Genomic DNA, 18831 nt, shown 5'->3' with positions numbered 1-18831 from the left:
CAATGATGCGTGTGCTTGAAGTAAGTTTACTAATTGGACCTACTCTGACCTAAAAAGAACCATCATCACCTAGAACCATGAGGGACAATGAATTACAAACATAGATATTAGGAAGAACTAATCAGTCCCTAGGGAATGTGTCTTGCAACTCTGACTTATATAAGTGATAGCAAGCATTATAGAGACTACCTACTGTATCCACAGTTTTATAAAAGGACTTTCATCTTTGTTTTTCCTCCTGGTTTCTCAGGACTCTTGATCTTTCCATCCTTTGCTTTCTCCATCTCTCACTTTCTCTATCAATTTCTGGGTTTCTGTGTCTTTGTTCTGTCTCCGTATCCCTCTCTGTATCCAGTAGAATGTGAACTCCATAAGGACATGAACTGGTTTTCTTTTCTTTCTTTTTTTGGTCTTTATATACCCAGCACCTAGCGTAAGGCCTTGCACAAAGTAGGTGCTTAATAAATGGTTGTTGGATTAAATTTCTCTTGCTGTCTCTTGATCTCCCTGTCCTTGGTTTTCTCTGTCTCTCCATCTCTGTGTCTTTCCTGTGCCTGCCTCCTCCTGTTTCCCACCTCCCTGAAAGGTAGAGAGCCATTTAAACTACACCACAGGTTTCCCATACACAGCAGCAATGCTAACATTGCCTCCTTGCTGGTCTCACTAGAAATAGCTTTTGCCTTTTGTTGCCAAGTCGGAATCTTCTCAGCAGCAGAAACGTGGCTTGTGAAAGAGAGCGCCTTGTAATTAAATAAATGGGTAATTTCAGTGTGTTTTTTTTAATTTTTCTACCCAGGGATTTTCTTAGCAACAGGAAGGAACAGACAGAAGCACTTTAACGACCACTGACATAGAAGAGAAACTAAGTTTGACTATTTTTACCCTTTATTTGTATATTTTTGATAATTAATAAGAAGGAAAGGAAACATCTGTTGTGGACATAGAGAAGATGAGAAGGAACTGAGCAAAAATTGGCCATACCAGTTAAGACTGCCAGGAAAAGATAAGCATGGAAAAATCTAGCTGAGCTACTATTCAGAAAAAGCAAAATAGAATTTTCAATAAATACATCAGAAGATGGAGTGGTCCCCAAGTATAATGTTCACAGATATATGAGATGGGGATGAAACACGGGCTATTTTAAAGCAACAGACACTTTTGGTGTGGGAGGGAAGGTAAAGGGTAAGGAGAAAACTTAGAAATTTAAAGTGTGTAGATACACAGCAGGTCCAGATGATGGGGCCACCCAGTGTGAGAAGGAAATTAGCGAGCACATTCAATGAGCGTACCAACCTCTTAGACAGTGATGGCACTAGGAAAAGATTGAACCCAAATAAACAGCACCAGATTACACAGTAAAATTGAGTGCCAGGCACATCCGAAAAATCCTTTGCAAAAAAGGGAGGCAACAACAACCAGAGAAAGTAACTATAAACATCCAGAGGACAGAGAAATCATAGGATCAGAGGGTTCTGGAATGGTAGATTAAAGGCAGTTCCAAGTCTTCAGGTCTCTCTTCAATTCTCCCACCTCTCCCTATCCCTGAGCTGAGAAGTTTATGTACATCATATTTAACTGGTTAAGTAGAGGCCATTCTCAGGGGTATATGAGGTATTCGAGTAGGATTAGTACCTCTGGTGTGAGGTCTTGTTGACCTTTTTTCAGGGCTGTTCATCAACCTTTGGTGTTCACTTGGTGCTGAACTCTTATCTGTGGCCCCAAGAAGCTGCAACATGAGCAGTGGCCACACCCCTCGAAAACCATCTCAGCAGACAGGCTAAACCACGGTGAGGGTAACCAATGGCCCTCTAATCAGTTGGTGAATTAGTGGGGTGTCTACCACAGGCATGTGTAGACTTGCCCCAGTGAAATGGGTGGATGAGAACAATTCATGTTAATGATCATGAAAGCCCCTGAAGAAGGCACTGTGAGAGCTTAGAGCTAGATCAGACATCAAAGATGCCAAGGTTATCCATGCCAAGGCCAGTGGTCCTGACTTTTGTCTTGTCACTGGACTTTGATGACTTAAAGAGAGAGTGAGGCTAATGACTGTGCAACTGCCTCACTTAAATTCACTTCACAGACAAATCAAGACTACCTCATGATGTGAATGGTTCTCTTCAAAAAATGAAAGACAAACAACAACAGAAGCCATTCTCCAAGGGCTCCCTTATCTCTACTTCTCTTTATCTCAAACTCCTTGACATAATCCCCCACAATCTCTTCCTTTACTTCCATCTCTATTTATAAGGCAGCTTCAGGAAGCCAACCCTAGATCCCTTCCCCTCCCATCTCCTTCAGAAGACTGCCCTTTAATCATCAACTCCTCTCTAATCTCTATTCTCATCCTATTTACTGGTTTCTTCCTTGCTGCCTACAAACACATCTAAGTATTTTGTACTGTTAAAAAAAAAAAAACTTCACCATAACCTACGATCCCATCAAACTGTCAAAAATATCTCTCCTCTCTTTCTCAGCCAGATTCTTAGGAAATGCTATCTCTACACTTATCTGCATTTCCATCTTATTCACTTCTCAGACCTTTGCAATATGACATCTGACCTCATGACTCAAGTAAAATGATTTTCTCCAAATTTACTAATGATCTCTTTAAAAAAAACTTTATTAATGTCACTTGTTTTTATGTTATCTACATTTTCCAATATATCCTTTCTCTCTAGTCTTGTCAGAGAGGCATCTCTTAAAAGAAAGAATTTTTAAAAGGAGAAAAATAAAATGGTTCAGCAAACTTGACCTATGCACCAAGTCAGATTTTAAAGTCAGTGCTCTGCTGCCAAAGTGCTCTATCTTGCAAAGAAGGATAAGAGGTTCATTCTCATATTTGTTCTCTGGAGCCAAATGTTGTTATCAATAATTTCATAGTTTTCAGTTTCATTTGTTTTTGCTGTAGTTTTTTCTATTTACACTGTTGTAGTCATTGTGTACATTTTTTCTTATCTCATCTTACTTTACATCAATTCATCTAAACCTTCCTATACTTTGAAAAGTATTATTTCATCACATTCACATACCACATTTTGTTAAGCCATTCCATAGTTTCTGGGCATCTCATTTGTTTCCAGTTATTTGCTAATACAAAAAGTATTGGTATAAACATTTAGTGTATACAGGACCTTTTAATGTAATTGACCTCTTTAGACCTTCAGGTCAAGGGTTATGGATCTTTTAGTCATTTTATTAAAGCATAATTCCAAAGCATTTTCCAGAATAAGTGGGACAATTCAAAGGCCAACCAACAGTATTGTAGTATATCTATCTTTCCTCAGTAATTTGAACACTGACTCTTCCCACCTTTTATCATCTTTGCCAATTGTTTAGGGGCAAAGTGAAGCTCAGAATGGTTTTGATATGCATTACTTTTATTTTTAGTGATTTGAAACAATGTTTCATATGATTGTTAGAAGGTTACAATTTTTTTTAAACTATTTCATCTGACTACTTATCTGTAGGATATTAGAAAATGGGTTTGAGTCTTACCTATTACCATTTGTCACCCATATATCTTGATATCAGGGTCTTAACAGAGATATTCGACCTGAACGGTTTTTGACAATTGTACTACTTACTTTGTCAAAATATCTTTAATTTTTTTAGTGGAAAAGCTTTTCAATTTCATGTAATTGAAATTATCTTTTTATCTTTTGTGATTTCTTCTTTCCTTGTTTGGTTAAAAATATGTCTCCTGGGGCGGCCAGGTGGTGCAGCGAGTAAGAGCGCCGGTCCCAGCATCGGGGAAACCTGGGATCAGTTCCGGCCTCAGACACTTGGCAGCCACACAAAAATAACTGGCCGTCTAACCTTGAGCAAGTTACTTAACCCCAATTGCTTTAAAAAAAAAAAAAAAGAATATGTCTCCTACCCATACCTGTGTTGTGGTTTTCTTGTGTTGTTTTTTTAAATTATTATTATGGTCATTGAATTATTTTTATGATCATAAATTATATTTTGGTCATATATCAATTTTGAGTTTATTGTCGCATATGATATAAGTTGATCTAAACTTAATTTTTTGCCAGACTGCTTTCTGGTATTCCCAGAAATTTTTTTCAAATAAGGAGTTCTTCCTCACCAGTGATCTCTTAAATGCCAGATCTATTCATCTTATCCCAATCCTCATTATTCTGACTGCTCTGTGATATTTGACATTGTTAACCACCCTTTCCTCAAGAAATAATTCAATCATATATTCAACCATAATTTCTCCCTGAGACTCAGTTCCATATCAACAGTGTATATTGGATATTTCAAAATGGATATCCCAGAAACATCTTAAATACAATATGTTCTCATTGTCTTCAAACTTCCCCTTTTCTAAGCATTCCCATTATTCTTATTATCCTTCTGGTCTTGAAAGGTTTATAACCTTGACACTATTCCTCTGTTTAGCTCTTGAAGTCCTTCACAACCTTGCCCCAAACTATAATTCTAGCCCTCATGGGACATTACTCTTCTTACTGCACTCTGTGATCTAGCCAAACTAGTCTTCTATTTGCTCCTCATGTGTGAAATTCCATCTCCCATTCTAGGAGGAATACCCATTTTTAGGAGACATGACCCTGCTATGGCATATAACACTGTTGATCACCCAGTGACAGATAGTCCAGATAAGGAAACTGAAGAATTTTTGGATGATCATGAAGAGGAACAGGGGACAGTAGTGTGATGAAAAGAGAAGAAGAGAATGGAGAAGGGAATAAGTATTTCTATAGTGTGTGCTATGTGCCAGACACTGTGCTAAGTGCTTAATAATTATTATTATCTTTTTTGAGCCTCAAACTAATCATGGGAGGTAAATGCTGTTATTATCCCCACCTCATATATAAGGAAACTAAAGCAAAAATAGGTTAAGTGAATTGCCCAGGGTTACACAGTTAGAAAGCGTCTAAGACTGGAATTGAACTTAGATACTCCTGACCACAGGTCCGGCGCTCTGTCCACTGAGCCACCTGAAGCTCTCTGAACTTCATATAGCAAAATGGTCCAGAATGCTACAACCCATTGACACTGGCCTCCTAACTGTTGATTACATGAGTCATTCCATCTCCTGACTCTAGGAGTTTTCCTCTGCTTTCCCTCACTCCTGGAATTCCCTCCTCATCTCTGACTCATGGTTTTCTTTAAGTTTCAGCTAAAAATTCTACCTTCTACATGAAATCTTTCCTGATCCCCCTAAATTCTCATGCCTTTCCTCTGCTGATCATCTCCAGCTTATAGTGTATATAGCTTGCTTAGACATAGTTGCCTATGCATTGTCTCTCCTATTAGTCTGTGAGGTCTTTGAGAGCAGGGTCTATCTTTTGCCTGTCTTTGTATCTCCAGAACTTAGCACAGTGCCTGGCATATAACAGGTGCTTAATAGATGCTTATTGACCTACTATTTCATGCAGTTAAAGAGCTATGCATTCTATCTTCTTTTAACCACCAAGTTCACTTAGCTTAGGGGTTTCCCTTAGGACAGGCAGTAGCTACAAGTCTGTTGACCTTTGCAAGTTGCTGTTTGTTGTCTACATAGCACTTCAGTAATTGCTGTAATAACTTTCTATTATTCTTCTTAAATCACCATATAAAGAAAATGGAAGAGATTCTTTTCTGAACATATATTCTCAAGGGTACTGACAAAAAGAATTGGCTAAAACTTGCTAATTAAACTGTCTTTGGATTCATTCTAAACATGTTAAGTATTATGACAATGTGGATATCACATTCCAAAGCAACCAGCTAATTAGGGTCTTGAAGATACATCCCCCCATCTCAGTTAGGAGGATAAATGTTGGATTACCCTTTCCCAGATCACTCCCAATGAGGAGACAAATCTAAATGATGACAGGAAATTTCTAGGGCCTTCAGAGCATAGAATCACAGTGTCTCATAGTTGGAAGGAATCTCAAAGGCTACTGAATTCACCCTTTACCTGAGCAAATATCCCTTCCATAATACAGCCACTCTCATCCACTCCTATCAGTTCTGTCTTCTGGGGAACAAGTCTAATTGTTGGCATTACAGCACATAAGTGTCTCTCTCTCCATGGACCCTAAGCAGGTAATCTAAGCATCTAGTTCAAGCAAATCCACCAATTTTTTTGGGGGGGGGATATAGAACCCACCCTCACTTTCCTGACAGAAGATCATAGCTAAATATGAAAACTTGTGAAATTTATCTCTGAGACTTCACTTACTATGTGACCTTTTCTGATAGAGTAATAGGGGATCATGAGGCTTAAACTTGAGCTCAGGGTTTGTTGTCAGACAGACTGATTTCTTCAGAAGGCAGCCCAGTTATGCAGTATGGTACAATAGGCATCTATTGACTCTATTTGGAATCTGAGGACTTGACTCCAAATCTTGAGTCTGTTGTTTGACAGCTGTGTGACCTTGAACAAATACTAGGAATCACTTTCCTTGATGTAAAATGAGGGAATTGGATTAGGAAGCCTCTAAGATCCCTTCTATTCTAAATCTATGATCTGATCTCAGGTGACCTCAAGAAGCAGTTAACATTTAATGTCTTTATGACTTGAGGGAAAAAAAATAATACTGCAACGCAACTGTAGACTATGTGAAGTTCTCATTTGAAAGTCTATCAGGAGTAGTAGAAATGGTGTAGGTTCCAGAGGTTCCAGATAAATCAAGATAGTTCTCCTTTAGCTGGGGAGAGCCCTTGATACTCCTCCCACTTGTCCTTCTTTCAGAACTATTTATTGTCTTAAAATGATAGCTGCTTATAGAGCTAAAGACCATTAGGTGTCTTGTTGTTGACCAATCTGTCAATGAAGAATTATCTTTTTAAGACCAAGAGAAAAGACATAGAACATCCTCCACATGATAGTCCTTCAAGTTTTGGGAGACATCCACCATATATTGTTGTTGTTCAGTCCTCTCACTCATGTTTGACTCTTTGTGACCCCATTTGGAGTTTTCTCGGCAAAGATGTTAGTGTGATTTGCCATTTCCTTCTCCAGCTCATTTTATAGAAAACTGAGTCAAACAGGGTTAAGCCCAGGGTCACACAGCTAATTAAGTGTCTAAGTCAAGATTTGAACTCATGAAGAGGAGTCTTCCAGGCCTGGCACTCTATCCACTGAGCTCCTAAAGTGAAATACCTCCTAAATTATCTCTTCTTTAGTATGAACCTCCCCAATATCCTTAGAAATTTCTATGTGAAATGGTGGCATTCACTCAGCAAATATTTATTAAGCATTGACAATGTGCTTGGCACTATGACAAGCACTGGGGATACAAAGACAAATGTGAAACAATTGCCCTCAAGGAGCTTCCATTTTGTTAGGGGACACAATATGTCTATATTCTGGTAAATGCAAAATAGATACAAGATGTTAGAGAAGAGAGGGTAGTTAGGGCATTAGGAAAGGCATCGAGTGACTCCAGAACTGAGACTTTAAGGAGCAGAGATAATAAGAGGGAAGGACAAAATGTTTTCCAGGCAAGGAAGAAAGAATGGAGACAAGACATAGGGTGCCATGTGTGAAGATTAATAAGAAGGCCACTTTGACTGGACAATGAAGTGTATGAATTACAACAAGAACAAAAAAACAATAATATCAACTAGGATTTTAGTCAACTTTATTAATATTTGTGCAATCTGCAGTATAGTACACATGACTTCATTGTTGTTTGTGAAACCTGGACAGTGTACCAGTGACATGTCAGGAAATTGAATCACTTCTACTTGAATCGTCTTAGGAAGATTCTGAAGATCACCTGTCAAGATAAGATACTAGACAATGAAGTCCTTTCTTAAGCTGAACTACCAAGCATTCCAACTCTACTACAGGGAGTGCAACTTCAATGGGCTGGCCACATTGTTCAAATGCCAAATATCCATTTGCCTAAAAGATTATTTTATGGAGAACTCTCACAAGGCAAGTGCTCCTGGGGAGGTCAGAAGAAGTGATACAAGAACACTCTTATGATCTCTTTGAAAAATTTTGGAATCAATTGTGAGACCTTAGGAGATACTGGCAAAGGACTGTCCAGAATGACATGCCCACATCAAAGAAAGCTCTGTGTTCTATAAGCAAAGCAGAATTGGAATAGCTCAAAAGAAATGTGAGATGTGCAAACTTAGAAGCATCTCTATTCCAAATATCTATAGGGACTATTTGTGTCCGACTTGTGGTAGAGCCTTCCAAGCTAATATTGATCTGATCAGCACAGCTGGACACACTATACATTGCTCCTCTTCAAGAAAGAAGGACAACAACCAATTAACCAAAAAATAAGAGGCAGAATGGAGGCACATAGTGATAGGAAATGAACATCTAACCTTGGAATCAGGAAGGATTGAATTCAAATCTCACTTCTGTCACTTAGCTTCTCAGTATTCTAGGAAACTCTCTAAGACTCTAATTTTGGGGGATGGCTAGGTGGTGCAGTGAATAGAGCTCCAGCCCTGGAGTCAAGAGGACCTGAGTTCAAATCCAGCATCAGACACTTAACACAAAACTGGCCATGTGACCTTGGGCAAGTGACTTAACCCCAATTGCCCTACCTTCTTCTCTCCAAAAAAAAAAAAAGCAAAAAAAAGATTCTAATTTGGAGGGAGGAAGGAAGGCAATCATGGATTTGGGCTCTATCTCTATCCCTAATAATAGTTAACATTTAGATAGCGCTTTAAGCTTTTCAAAGAACAACATATATCATCTCATTTGATCCTCACCATAACCCTACAAAGTAGATACTATTATTATCCCCATTTAGAGATGAAAAAAAAAGTAAGGTTGAGAGATGTGAAGTAAAATGATATGGAATAAGGCTATAAAAATAGATTGGGGCTACATGGTAAAGGGCTTTATGTGCCAGATCAAGGAATTTCTATTTCCTCTTAGAGATGAGAGTTTAATGAATAGAAGAGTGGCTTGGTCCAACCTGTGTTTTATGGAAATCACTTTGGCAGTTCCACGGAGACTGAATTAAAGAACCCTGAGAATGAAGACAGGGAGATCAGTTAAGACACTGTTGTAGCGGTGCAGGTAAGAGATGCAGAGAGCCTTTGCTAGGCCACTCCAGTTACCATCTTTTATACTCTAATGCTCTGAATACTGCCTAACTTGTCTGTGGCTTCCTTAGAGTGGCACCTGGGATTAGAAATGATATATCATGGGGCAGCTAGGTGATGCAGTGAATAGAGCACCAGCCCTGTAGTCAGGAGGAACTGAGTTCAAATCTGGCCTCAGACGCTTAACACAAAAAACTAGCCATGTGACCTTGGGCAAGTCACTTAACCCCAAATTGCCCTCCAAAAATAAAAAAAGAAATGATATATCAGAAGTGTTTTAATCAGAGCAGAGTGTACTGGGACTATCACCTCTTTTTTTATATGAATGGCATATTTCAATTAAGGCAGTCCAGATATCCTTACTTTGTTTTGTAGCTGTTGGGATCTACTGTTAGCTCATACTGAACTTGTTGGCAACTAAAAGCTGTAGATTTTTGCTTGTTTGTTCTCACATTAACCACCATCAAGTTGTATTTCCCCCATCCTGTATTTGCACGGTAAATTTTAAAAATCTAACTTTAGAATTTTACATTGACTCCTATTATACATCATATTCTTAGTTTAGGCTCAAGGTTCCAGGCTGTATGGGTCTTTATTTGTGACTTCATTTTGAATCCTATTTCTGTCATCCAACTTGTTAGGTATTCCTCCAAAGCATTGTGGCTTGTGCAAGATTTATAAAAATGCCTTTCTGTGTCTTCATCAAAGTCTTACATAAAATTATTGAACAAGATAGGACCAGACACAAAGCCTTAAGACACTACACAAGAGATCACCTTGTAAGCTGATGGTGATCAATTATTTTTTGCATCTAGTCATTTACCTAAGTACCGATTCATCTGATGGTAGCATTCTACAATACATATTTCTTCATCTCATCTATATGGATTTCATGAAAGTCCTGGTCATATGTCTCATTACAGCCTACCTATTTTGTGTCTGTGGTGTTATCTTGACATTCTAATCTTCTAAAACTATCCACATTAGAAATTAGTCTAATTTAATGTGACTTATTCTAAGTAAACCCATGCTGGCTCCAGAAGAACACTTTTTTAAAAGTGAGTAATTACAAACAATTTATTAAAAAATCTATAGTTATGCTAACTGATAGAAAGCTTGCAAATCTATAATTTCTAGAACTTATCTTTTCCCTTCTTTGAAAGTCAATGAGGGGCAGCTAGGTGGCACAGTGAATAGAGCACCAGCCCTGGAGTCAGGAGGACCTGAGTTCAAATCTGGCCTCAGACACTTAACACAAAAACTAGCCATGTGACCTTAGGCAAATCACTTAACCCCAATTGCCCTCCAAAAAAAAGTAAAAAAAAAAAGAAAGTTAATGAGATAAACATTTATTAAGTGACTACTATATGAAAGGAAAATTGGGATGTTTATCCATCTCCAATCTTCTAGCTACTTGCCTATTTTTCATGATTCTTCAGATATTAGCAGCAGAGACAACATGGTCACACAAATATTCTGAGATTTAATTTGTCTGGTATGAAGGTGGGTTTTCTCTGAGTCTGGTTTGATTGGAGAACTGCGAGGTAGTCTAGAATCATCTTTGAAGGTTGTTCAGTACCTAAAGGGAACCAACACTTTGTTATTTCTAGCCTAAGCCTCAGACCTGGGGACCACTTTACTTGTCAAGAACCAGCCCTAAGTCCTTCAGTGGGGAATACCAGTGAATGGTTCTGCCCTGTAAGACTCTGACTTTATTTTCTTTTAATTCCAAACCAAAAAAGACACTACACTTCTTACATACATGATGGTGTCACTGAATAGCATTTGTCTTTAGTTTCTATTATCCTTCCGATAAAGGATCCATAAACATGCTCTGTTCATCCCAGTAATGTTGATCTTCCCATAAGAGTTCTGACCTTGTAGTCTGGAGGTTATAGGGCAATAGGAGAAAAAGGAGCATTCTGTCTAACTGTAGCCATGGTGTGGTGGCAAAAGTCTTGTATCTGGAGTCAGAGGACATGAGTTCAAACCATGGCTCTGTTACAAACTACCTGTGTTATATTGAACAAGTCAAAATCCTTTTTTGTTCAGTTTATTTGTGAAATGCAGGATTTTTTAAAATGAAGAGGTTGGATTAATGATTTCTAAGATACCTTCCCACTCCAAATCAATGCTTCTGTGAACTCAAAACACTTCTACATATTGGGTCACACAGGTGAGTGGTAATCTTAGGACGTGACAGAAAGAAATTCCTTCTGCAATATTCACAGAGTGCTGAAAGACCAAAGGCCACTTACCCCTCCAACATTAAAATGATCCTTTCAGGTCAAGGTGTTGTCAGTCTTGAAACTGTTCAGCACTGACCAGGGTAGTAACCAGGATGCTTATGTGGTCACACAACGTTAGAGAAACATATAGAGTTCATAAAGGGTATCAGATATTCCATAAATAGTACCAAAATAGACCTATGATTTCAATGATGTGGGTATTTGTTCCAGAGATGAAACTCACAAACCAACTATGCCTGACTATGCTGTTTGACCTATCTGTGTTTTCTATAATTTTGCCACAAGAGCTCCACCCAATATGTTGGGTAGGGGGGGTACAGGGAGTCATTCCTCAATTTTAAGATAAAAGGGGAAAACCTGTTGGAGAAAATAACCTGCAAAAGTTAAAAGCAGATAGTTTAATTAAGCAGTTACATAATTACTATCTATAAATTTTTGAAAGGTTGCTATATGGAAGAGAGATTCACCTTAATTCTGTTTAATCCCAGAGGGCAGCAATGGTTAGAGTTTGCAGAAAGGCAGATTTTGGCTTAGAATAATGAGAGACAATTTAAGTAGAACGGGTTGCCTCAAGAGGGAGTGTTTTTTTTTTTTTTTTACAATTCTCGACTTCTCTGTTTATATTTCAAAGTTTCTGTCATCGTTTCATCAGGAATGCTCTGAAGTCCTCTATTTCATTAAGGACACATTTTCCTCCAACTGAAGGATTGAACTTCCTTTTTTTGGGTAAGTAATTCTTGACTATAAGCTGATATACCTTGCCATATTATATATATGCTTCTTTTTAAAAAAAATTGTGGCAGCTACCAACTTCTGTGTAATCTTTTTTTTTTCAAAGCAATTGGGGTTAAGTAACTTGCTCAAGGTTACATGGCCAGGTGTTTCTGGGTGGGTGCTAAGTGTCTGAGCCCGGATTCGATATCCAGGTCATCCTGACACTGGAGCCGGTGCTCTTACTCGACTTCTGTGTAATCTTGATTGCCTTTCCTTAGTATTTGAACATTTCTTTCTGACTGCTTGAAGCATTTTTTCTTTGATGTGAAAGCTCTGGATTTTGGCTATGAAGGGCATGGTTTTAGAGAAACCTGGGATGACTTCTATGAATTGATAGAATGAAGCAAGCAGAACTAGGAGAATAATTTATACCATAAAAAAATTGTAAAAATTAAAACCTTCAAAAGATTTAAGACCTCTGATCAAAGTAATGACCCACCAAGACTTCAGAAGACCAATGATGAAGAATATTATCATTTTCCTTACAGAGAGGTGATGACTAAATATAAGGAGACATATATTTTGCATATGGCCAATGTGGGAATTTGTTTTGCTTGATTGTGCATATTTGTTACAAAGGTTTTCTTTTTCTTTCCACTAGGGAGGAGCAGAAAGGAGAGAAAAAATGCTTGTTAGGTTCTAAAAGTACAATCTAGTTTTAAAAAAGGGATTGGTGTTACAATCAACTCAAGGCAAGACAAGATACTCGTACAAGCTATTTCAGAGGGGATTCCTATTTAAGTATAGGTTGGATTAGAACCTTTTTCCTGAGAGTCTTTTCTAACTCTGAGATTCTGTGCTTGTTATTATGTCATTTGAAAAAATTAGTAGTGATCTTTTTTTCTATGAGAGTCTTTCCTTTGGAGAGTGGTAACCATCTATTGTCCATCTCTTAGAATGAAAAACATGAAATGGGCTTAAGCTAAGGGTATCTAGATTAGGTATGAATAGTTTGTCCTTGAAGTATGAGACAAAACAGAATACTCTCTTTGGTAGATTATAAACAGAAGACTCCTCCAACTGGGTTCTTATTGCCACTTATTGTTACTCTTAGGATAACCTGGGAGTCCCAAAGGCAAGGAAACATTCCTTCCAAAGATCAACTACTAGCACGATCTTTTCCTCCTTCCTGTTATCCAGTACCCTACCTACTCCCAGAGTATAGTACATTCAGATTCTCCTGATTATATATAAATCTTTACTGTAATAGGAGGAATTTTGGTAGTAAAGAATATAGGCAGTTGAGACAAGACAGAAATACGTTGTTCCTTTATTATGGCAGAGTTTAAAAGAAGTAAATTGTCTTTATTAACCATTATTTGTTGTTACTTTCTCCCCAAACTACAATGCCAGCATTTTAGGTCTCTGGTTATTTTGCCACATTTCCCATGACTACTCTGCCCCTAATCTAGGTTGAACTCTTTCTATGATTTTCTTATCTTCTGTCTACTTACTATTCAGGTCCCACCATCACCTTCCCTCCTCTTTATCCCACAATCCAAATTACCCCCCCCCCAGATCCCAGATCCCTTTGAATTATGGCAATACCTCTCAAATGTTGCAAGACACCTATTTTGTCCCATCTAAGAGTTTTCTTTTCCTGGTCTAGTTCCTTCAATTCTTCCTCATATGTAATGTTTTCTAAACCTCTCACAGTTCTCATCGCCATCTTCTGTGCATGTTCCATGAGGAAAAGGGACTTTGGGAAGAACCAGATAGTAGGCTCAAACCAGGTGGGGCTGTCTTCGTCTTCTGTTTTATCTTTATCTTTATTTTTACTTACCATCAAGTCAACAGCTTCAGGCTGTGTCTCTCACTCTCCCTTGACAAAACTACTACTAAAACCACCACCACCACTACCATCATCCTCATCATCAACAATAACAACAAAATTCATTGGCAAAACATTTTAAAGTTTGCAGAATATGTTGCTCACAACAAGCCCTTGAGGTACAAAGTACAAGGATTACTCTCATTTTATAGACAAAAAAACTGAAAGTCAGAAATGGAAAGAGCATCAGAGAACCTTGGTTAAAACCCTGCCTTCAACACTTAGCACCTGTGTGTCTCTGGGAAAGTTACTTGACTTTCCTAGGCCTTGGTTTCCTTATCTATAAAATGAGAGGGTTGGACTAAATGGCCTCTAAGCTTCTTTTAAGTTCTATATCTATGTCCCTGGCTAATTGACTTGTCTGGTCACATAGCTAGATACACTACATAACCTCCACTATATCAATGTTCTTCTTGAGGTTAGGTGCTCAGAAGAGGGGATGAGTGGGACAAATCTCTGTCATTGCTGGGCAATCTCTAAAGGATGCAAAGATAAAAACAAAAGAGTACCTGTCTTCTAGAATGTTGTATTTTGCTGGAATGGATGTACTATGTACACAAGTAAGTGTCATATAAGATGTTGTTCCAAGGGAGAGATTATTAACAGCTGGAAGGACCAAAGAAAGATTTTAGAAAGGATCTGTGAAGATAGAGGAGAATTGGAGAGGTAGGGATGAGGAGAGAGAGCATTCCAGGTAGAGGAAACAGTCTTTACAAATATACAACTAATATGATCCAGGTTGACTGGAACATAGTTTGTGAAAGGGAATAGAATGAAATAAGGCTGAAAAGAAGCTCAATTATTGAGTCTTAAATGTCAGATGGAAGTGTCTTTTTATTTTATATTATAGACAATGGAGACCCATAGGTAGTTCTTGAGCAGAGGAGGGATATAGTTACACCTGTGCTTTAGGAAGCATTCGACAACTGGTTGGATAATGGATTGGTGAAGGTAGAAATTGGAAGCAAAGAAACCAAAATGAGATACAATGAGAACTTATTACCCATACTCAAATCCCATCATTAGTGGCCTTTTTTTCCACATACCCCAGTTTGTCAACATCCCCAGAAATGGACACACTGATTCCCGGGTGGGAATATTGTCCTTTGTCATGTGAATGGTCTTTTCTGGGATCTCTTAGAGCTAGTGGTACTTCTTCTGAGCTGTTAGCATTCCGGTAGCTTTTATATACTGCAAAAATAGGAGGGGAGGTGGTGACATTCATTGGTGCTAAGATACATGTGGGAAGTAGGGGGAATGGGGAGAGATATGATGAAAAAAAATAGATACACCATGGAACCCACGATTAGTTTGCAGTGTTATTTCCATAAAGTCAACCTCACACTTAAGATCTGAAAGGTAATCACCTGAAATATCAGAGCAGAGACTAAAAATAACTAATCCCCAGCTGAGTCCTGGCACCCCTGGGGAGAGGGACAGGCAGTGAGTGAGGTACCCTCCCAGAGCCCTCCCGAGGGGCAGTGCATCTCACTCTCTCCTGTGCTCATTAATGCCAGCCCCATGGACTCCTGAGTATCTTGATCCTTATTTATGCCCCGATTGGCAGTAATTGCAGCGCTCATCACCGGGAAAGCCTGCTATGGGAAAGAATAACTAAGCCAGACAAAGCAACTGTATCCACCCAGTGGTTAGAATCAAAGAGGTGTAATCACAGGTTCCATCTGTGTGCAGCGAGAGCCGCCCTCTGGCATCTCTGGTGCATTTGGGAGGTGTTTGTCTGGGTCTCAAATTAGGTTGCAGCTCTCAGGCACCTCCCCATAAATCAGATTCCTGGTCCCTCCCCATCCTTCCCACAAGGAGCTGAGGAAGGATGAGTGAAGTTCATCTTGCTAACAGATGTTTCTGAATCAGCAAACATATAGGTATGCATGCATGCGCGCGCGCGCACACACACACACACACACACACACACACACACACACACACACCCTTTAGATCACATGTTGACTGCCTACTATTCCTAAAGCTACAGTCCCATGGAGGTGGGCTTCCTGGCAGAGTTGTTGAGGATGTTCCAGGAAGCACCTTCCTCCCCATATACCCCCAGCATCCCTTAATACTCTTTCTCTTTCATTTAACTTCACCCCAACAGGAGTACTTTGGCATTAGCCTGGAAAGGATCCAAAGCTGGCAGCGTCATATCTGTCATTGGGTCCTCCCTCACTTCTTTAAACCTCTAAACCTTTTGAACTCTTTGAATTACATTTCTCATCAAAACACTTAAGTATACGCATGTATTATGCACCTACTGCATATGCTCAGTATTGTCTTATATGCTCAAACTAGTGAAATATCAAAGATATAGGGATCCCTAAATTTTAGATCTTGGTGTTGCCTATACAGTAGGTAGATAGCATCAAAGGCTTGAAGACCTGCTCTGGCCCCTGCCTCAGTAGACAGTGAGTGAATGTTTGTCCAAGTGAATTTTCTCTGTTCCCTGGACATAAGAGGAGCTCCCACTTTGTATCTCTTGTTTACCTCCATTACATTTTATCATTTTCTATTTTTGTGCACAATAGAGTCGGAATCCTTGAAGGTATAGATCATGACTTTTTCTACATCTTCATAATCCCAATACTTACCTGAAACAATACCAAGTGTGGGGAAGACCCAACTAGGATTAAATCAGACCTAGACCCCAATCCCAATTCTTCCTAAGAACGAGAGATGGGAATACCAGCTTCTACCTGTGAATCTTTTTTTTTTTCCCAAATCTTCCCTCTATGTCTTTCATTCAATAGACATTCACTGAATACTCACTGTTCCCTACAATATTCTAGGTACCATAAAAGGAAGGTCTGGCCTTAAGGATTACAGAGGGCTGGTATAGATGACACAAATTTTCTTCTAAATTTGGACTGGGTAAGATAAGATGATTGCTTGCAGGAGAGTGGAGAAAGGAACTTCAAGAAGTTGAAGTAAAATCCATAGACTTTGGGATGTGGTTACATGCATCATTCTTCTTCCATTGGAACTGACCCAAGGATTCCATTTCAGTTTCATGAAGCCCCTTTGTCTAGCCTCATGCATGCTGTTCCAGTTTAGATCTTTCTTCTCCTAAATAGTCCCAGATTAAGCAGAAAACCATGAACATTTTTTTTTGGCAGGGCTGAGTAATGATAAATCCCTTCTAATAGCCATACATAGTATTCTAACTCCCTACCTCCATGCTATCCTACTTAAGCATGCTGATCCCTTCCTATGTTTCCAATTGCCTCACAAGGTAATTCTTCTAGGTCCAGTTCAAGTTTCACCTTTTCAAGAAGGTTACACTGACTACTCTAGCTCATACTGATCTTTTCTTTTCTTTGAATGCCTGTAATTCAGGCTCTGTATGGTACTTTCTAATACTTGATTAAAGAAGGCATAGCTACAAGGTCAGGAGACCAATGATAAAACAAAGTATAAGCAAGATGTAACTGTAACATTAGGAAGCTGACAACATAAAGGCAAGAATTTATGTGTCCAAATGAGTACCAGGAAGAGCAGAGAGTAGTATGGTTTGGTGTTATCATTAGTTCAAGTCCTGTGCAGCCAACATGGAGACATGAAACAGGAAATAAGCCAATCTGCATTCAATCTTAGCCACAACTACCATGTAGTAAAGAATAGCTGAGTCTGTAATCAAATGAATCAGCAGTGTGATCACGACCATGAGTGGATAGGGAAATAAGTACTGGGGCAGCCCAGCTATGGCATCTTCTCATATGCAATTATAGACAACTAATAACCTACATTTAAAAAAATCATCACTGAAGACACTCTGGAAACTAAAGATCTATTTGTGACTCTCTTAGACTGAATCAAACAGTTGTATCTAAATCCACTCTAGTTCAATAGGTGGGGAGCTTGAATAGGATCATGTGACCTAGAGAAGCCTTCATTCAGTGTTTTGGGATTCTGTTCCTACAACAAACGCTACTTCCATAACCAATTACTCACATTTATATAGCACTGTATAATTTATAAACAAAGCAATTTACTGATGTATTGGGTGAGTTTGTGTACCTCCCTCAAGATCTACCCATTCTGAATTTTTCCTGGAAGATGTGTACTTTCTGTATGTGCCCAGGAAAACAGAGATTACTCAACAGTAGCTCTGCAAGGCTGGCTGTGTTTATCTGGAGAAATGAGATTAAACTGGTCTGATAACTGGGGATGGTTAGCTGCTGGGGAAAACTGGCTGCAAAAAAAAAAAACAACTGCTTTCCTCAGAAACAATTCCTGAAGGATGAGGCATTATCCTCATATAGGTGAGGAAGAAGGAGAAACAAGGGAGAGTACTGTGATCAGAGAAAGGAACCGTGGAATCTGAGGTCTTTTTGGTGCCATTACACAAAGACCAGGGTCCAGAAAAATACTGAGAAATTCAAATGGTCAAAGTGATTTTTTTTTCATGTAAAGTGCAATTCTGACAATGTTACCCCTACACCCTCACCTTCTTCTCTCCCAATATACTCTAGTAGATTCCTGTTATCTCTAAGGTCAAATATAAACTCCTTTGCTTAGCATTTAAAGCCCTTTACAACCTGTCTCCTTCCTACCTTTCTATTCTTCTTGCAATTTATTCATCTCCATGCAATCTACAACCCAGCTACACTAGCTTACTCACATATAACTATCCATCTACTTACCCAATGCTTTTGCATTGGCTGTCTTCCATTCCTGGAATGCTCTCACTTCTCACTTCAGACTCCTAGCTTGTCTGCCTTTCCTCATGATTCAGCCTAAATCTAAGCTTCTGCAGGAAGCCTCCTTCCTTCTAGTACCTTCCCCTTTGAAATGACATATATATACACACATGATTTGAGTGTGTGCATGTGTGTATATGTATATACATACACCACATAAATGGGCATGTATATCTGTGTGGTGTGTATGTCTACATACACACACTTGATTTCAGAATACACACACACA

The sequence above is a fragment of the Petaurus breviceps genome, unplaced genomic scaffold (genome assembly GCF_028583685.1).
Source record: "Petaurus breviceps papuanus isolate PSGF00001 unplaced genomic scaffold, PetGlider_PUasm1.0 91133, whole genome shotgun sequence".
Taxonomy (NCBI): domain Eukaryota; kingdom Metazoa; phylum Chordata; class Mammalia; order Diprotodontia; family Petauridae; genus Petaurus; species Petaurus breviceps.
Note: the sequence above shows the minus strand (reverse complement) of the source record.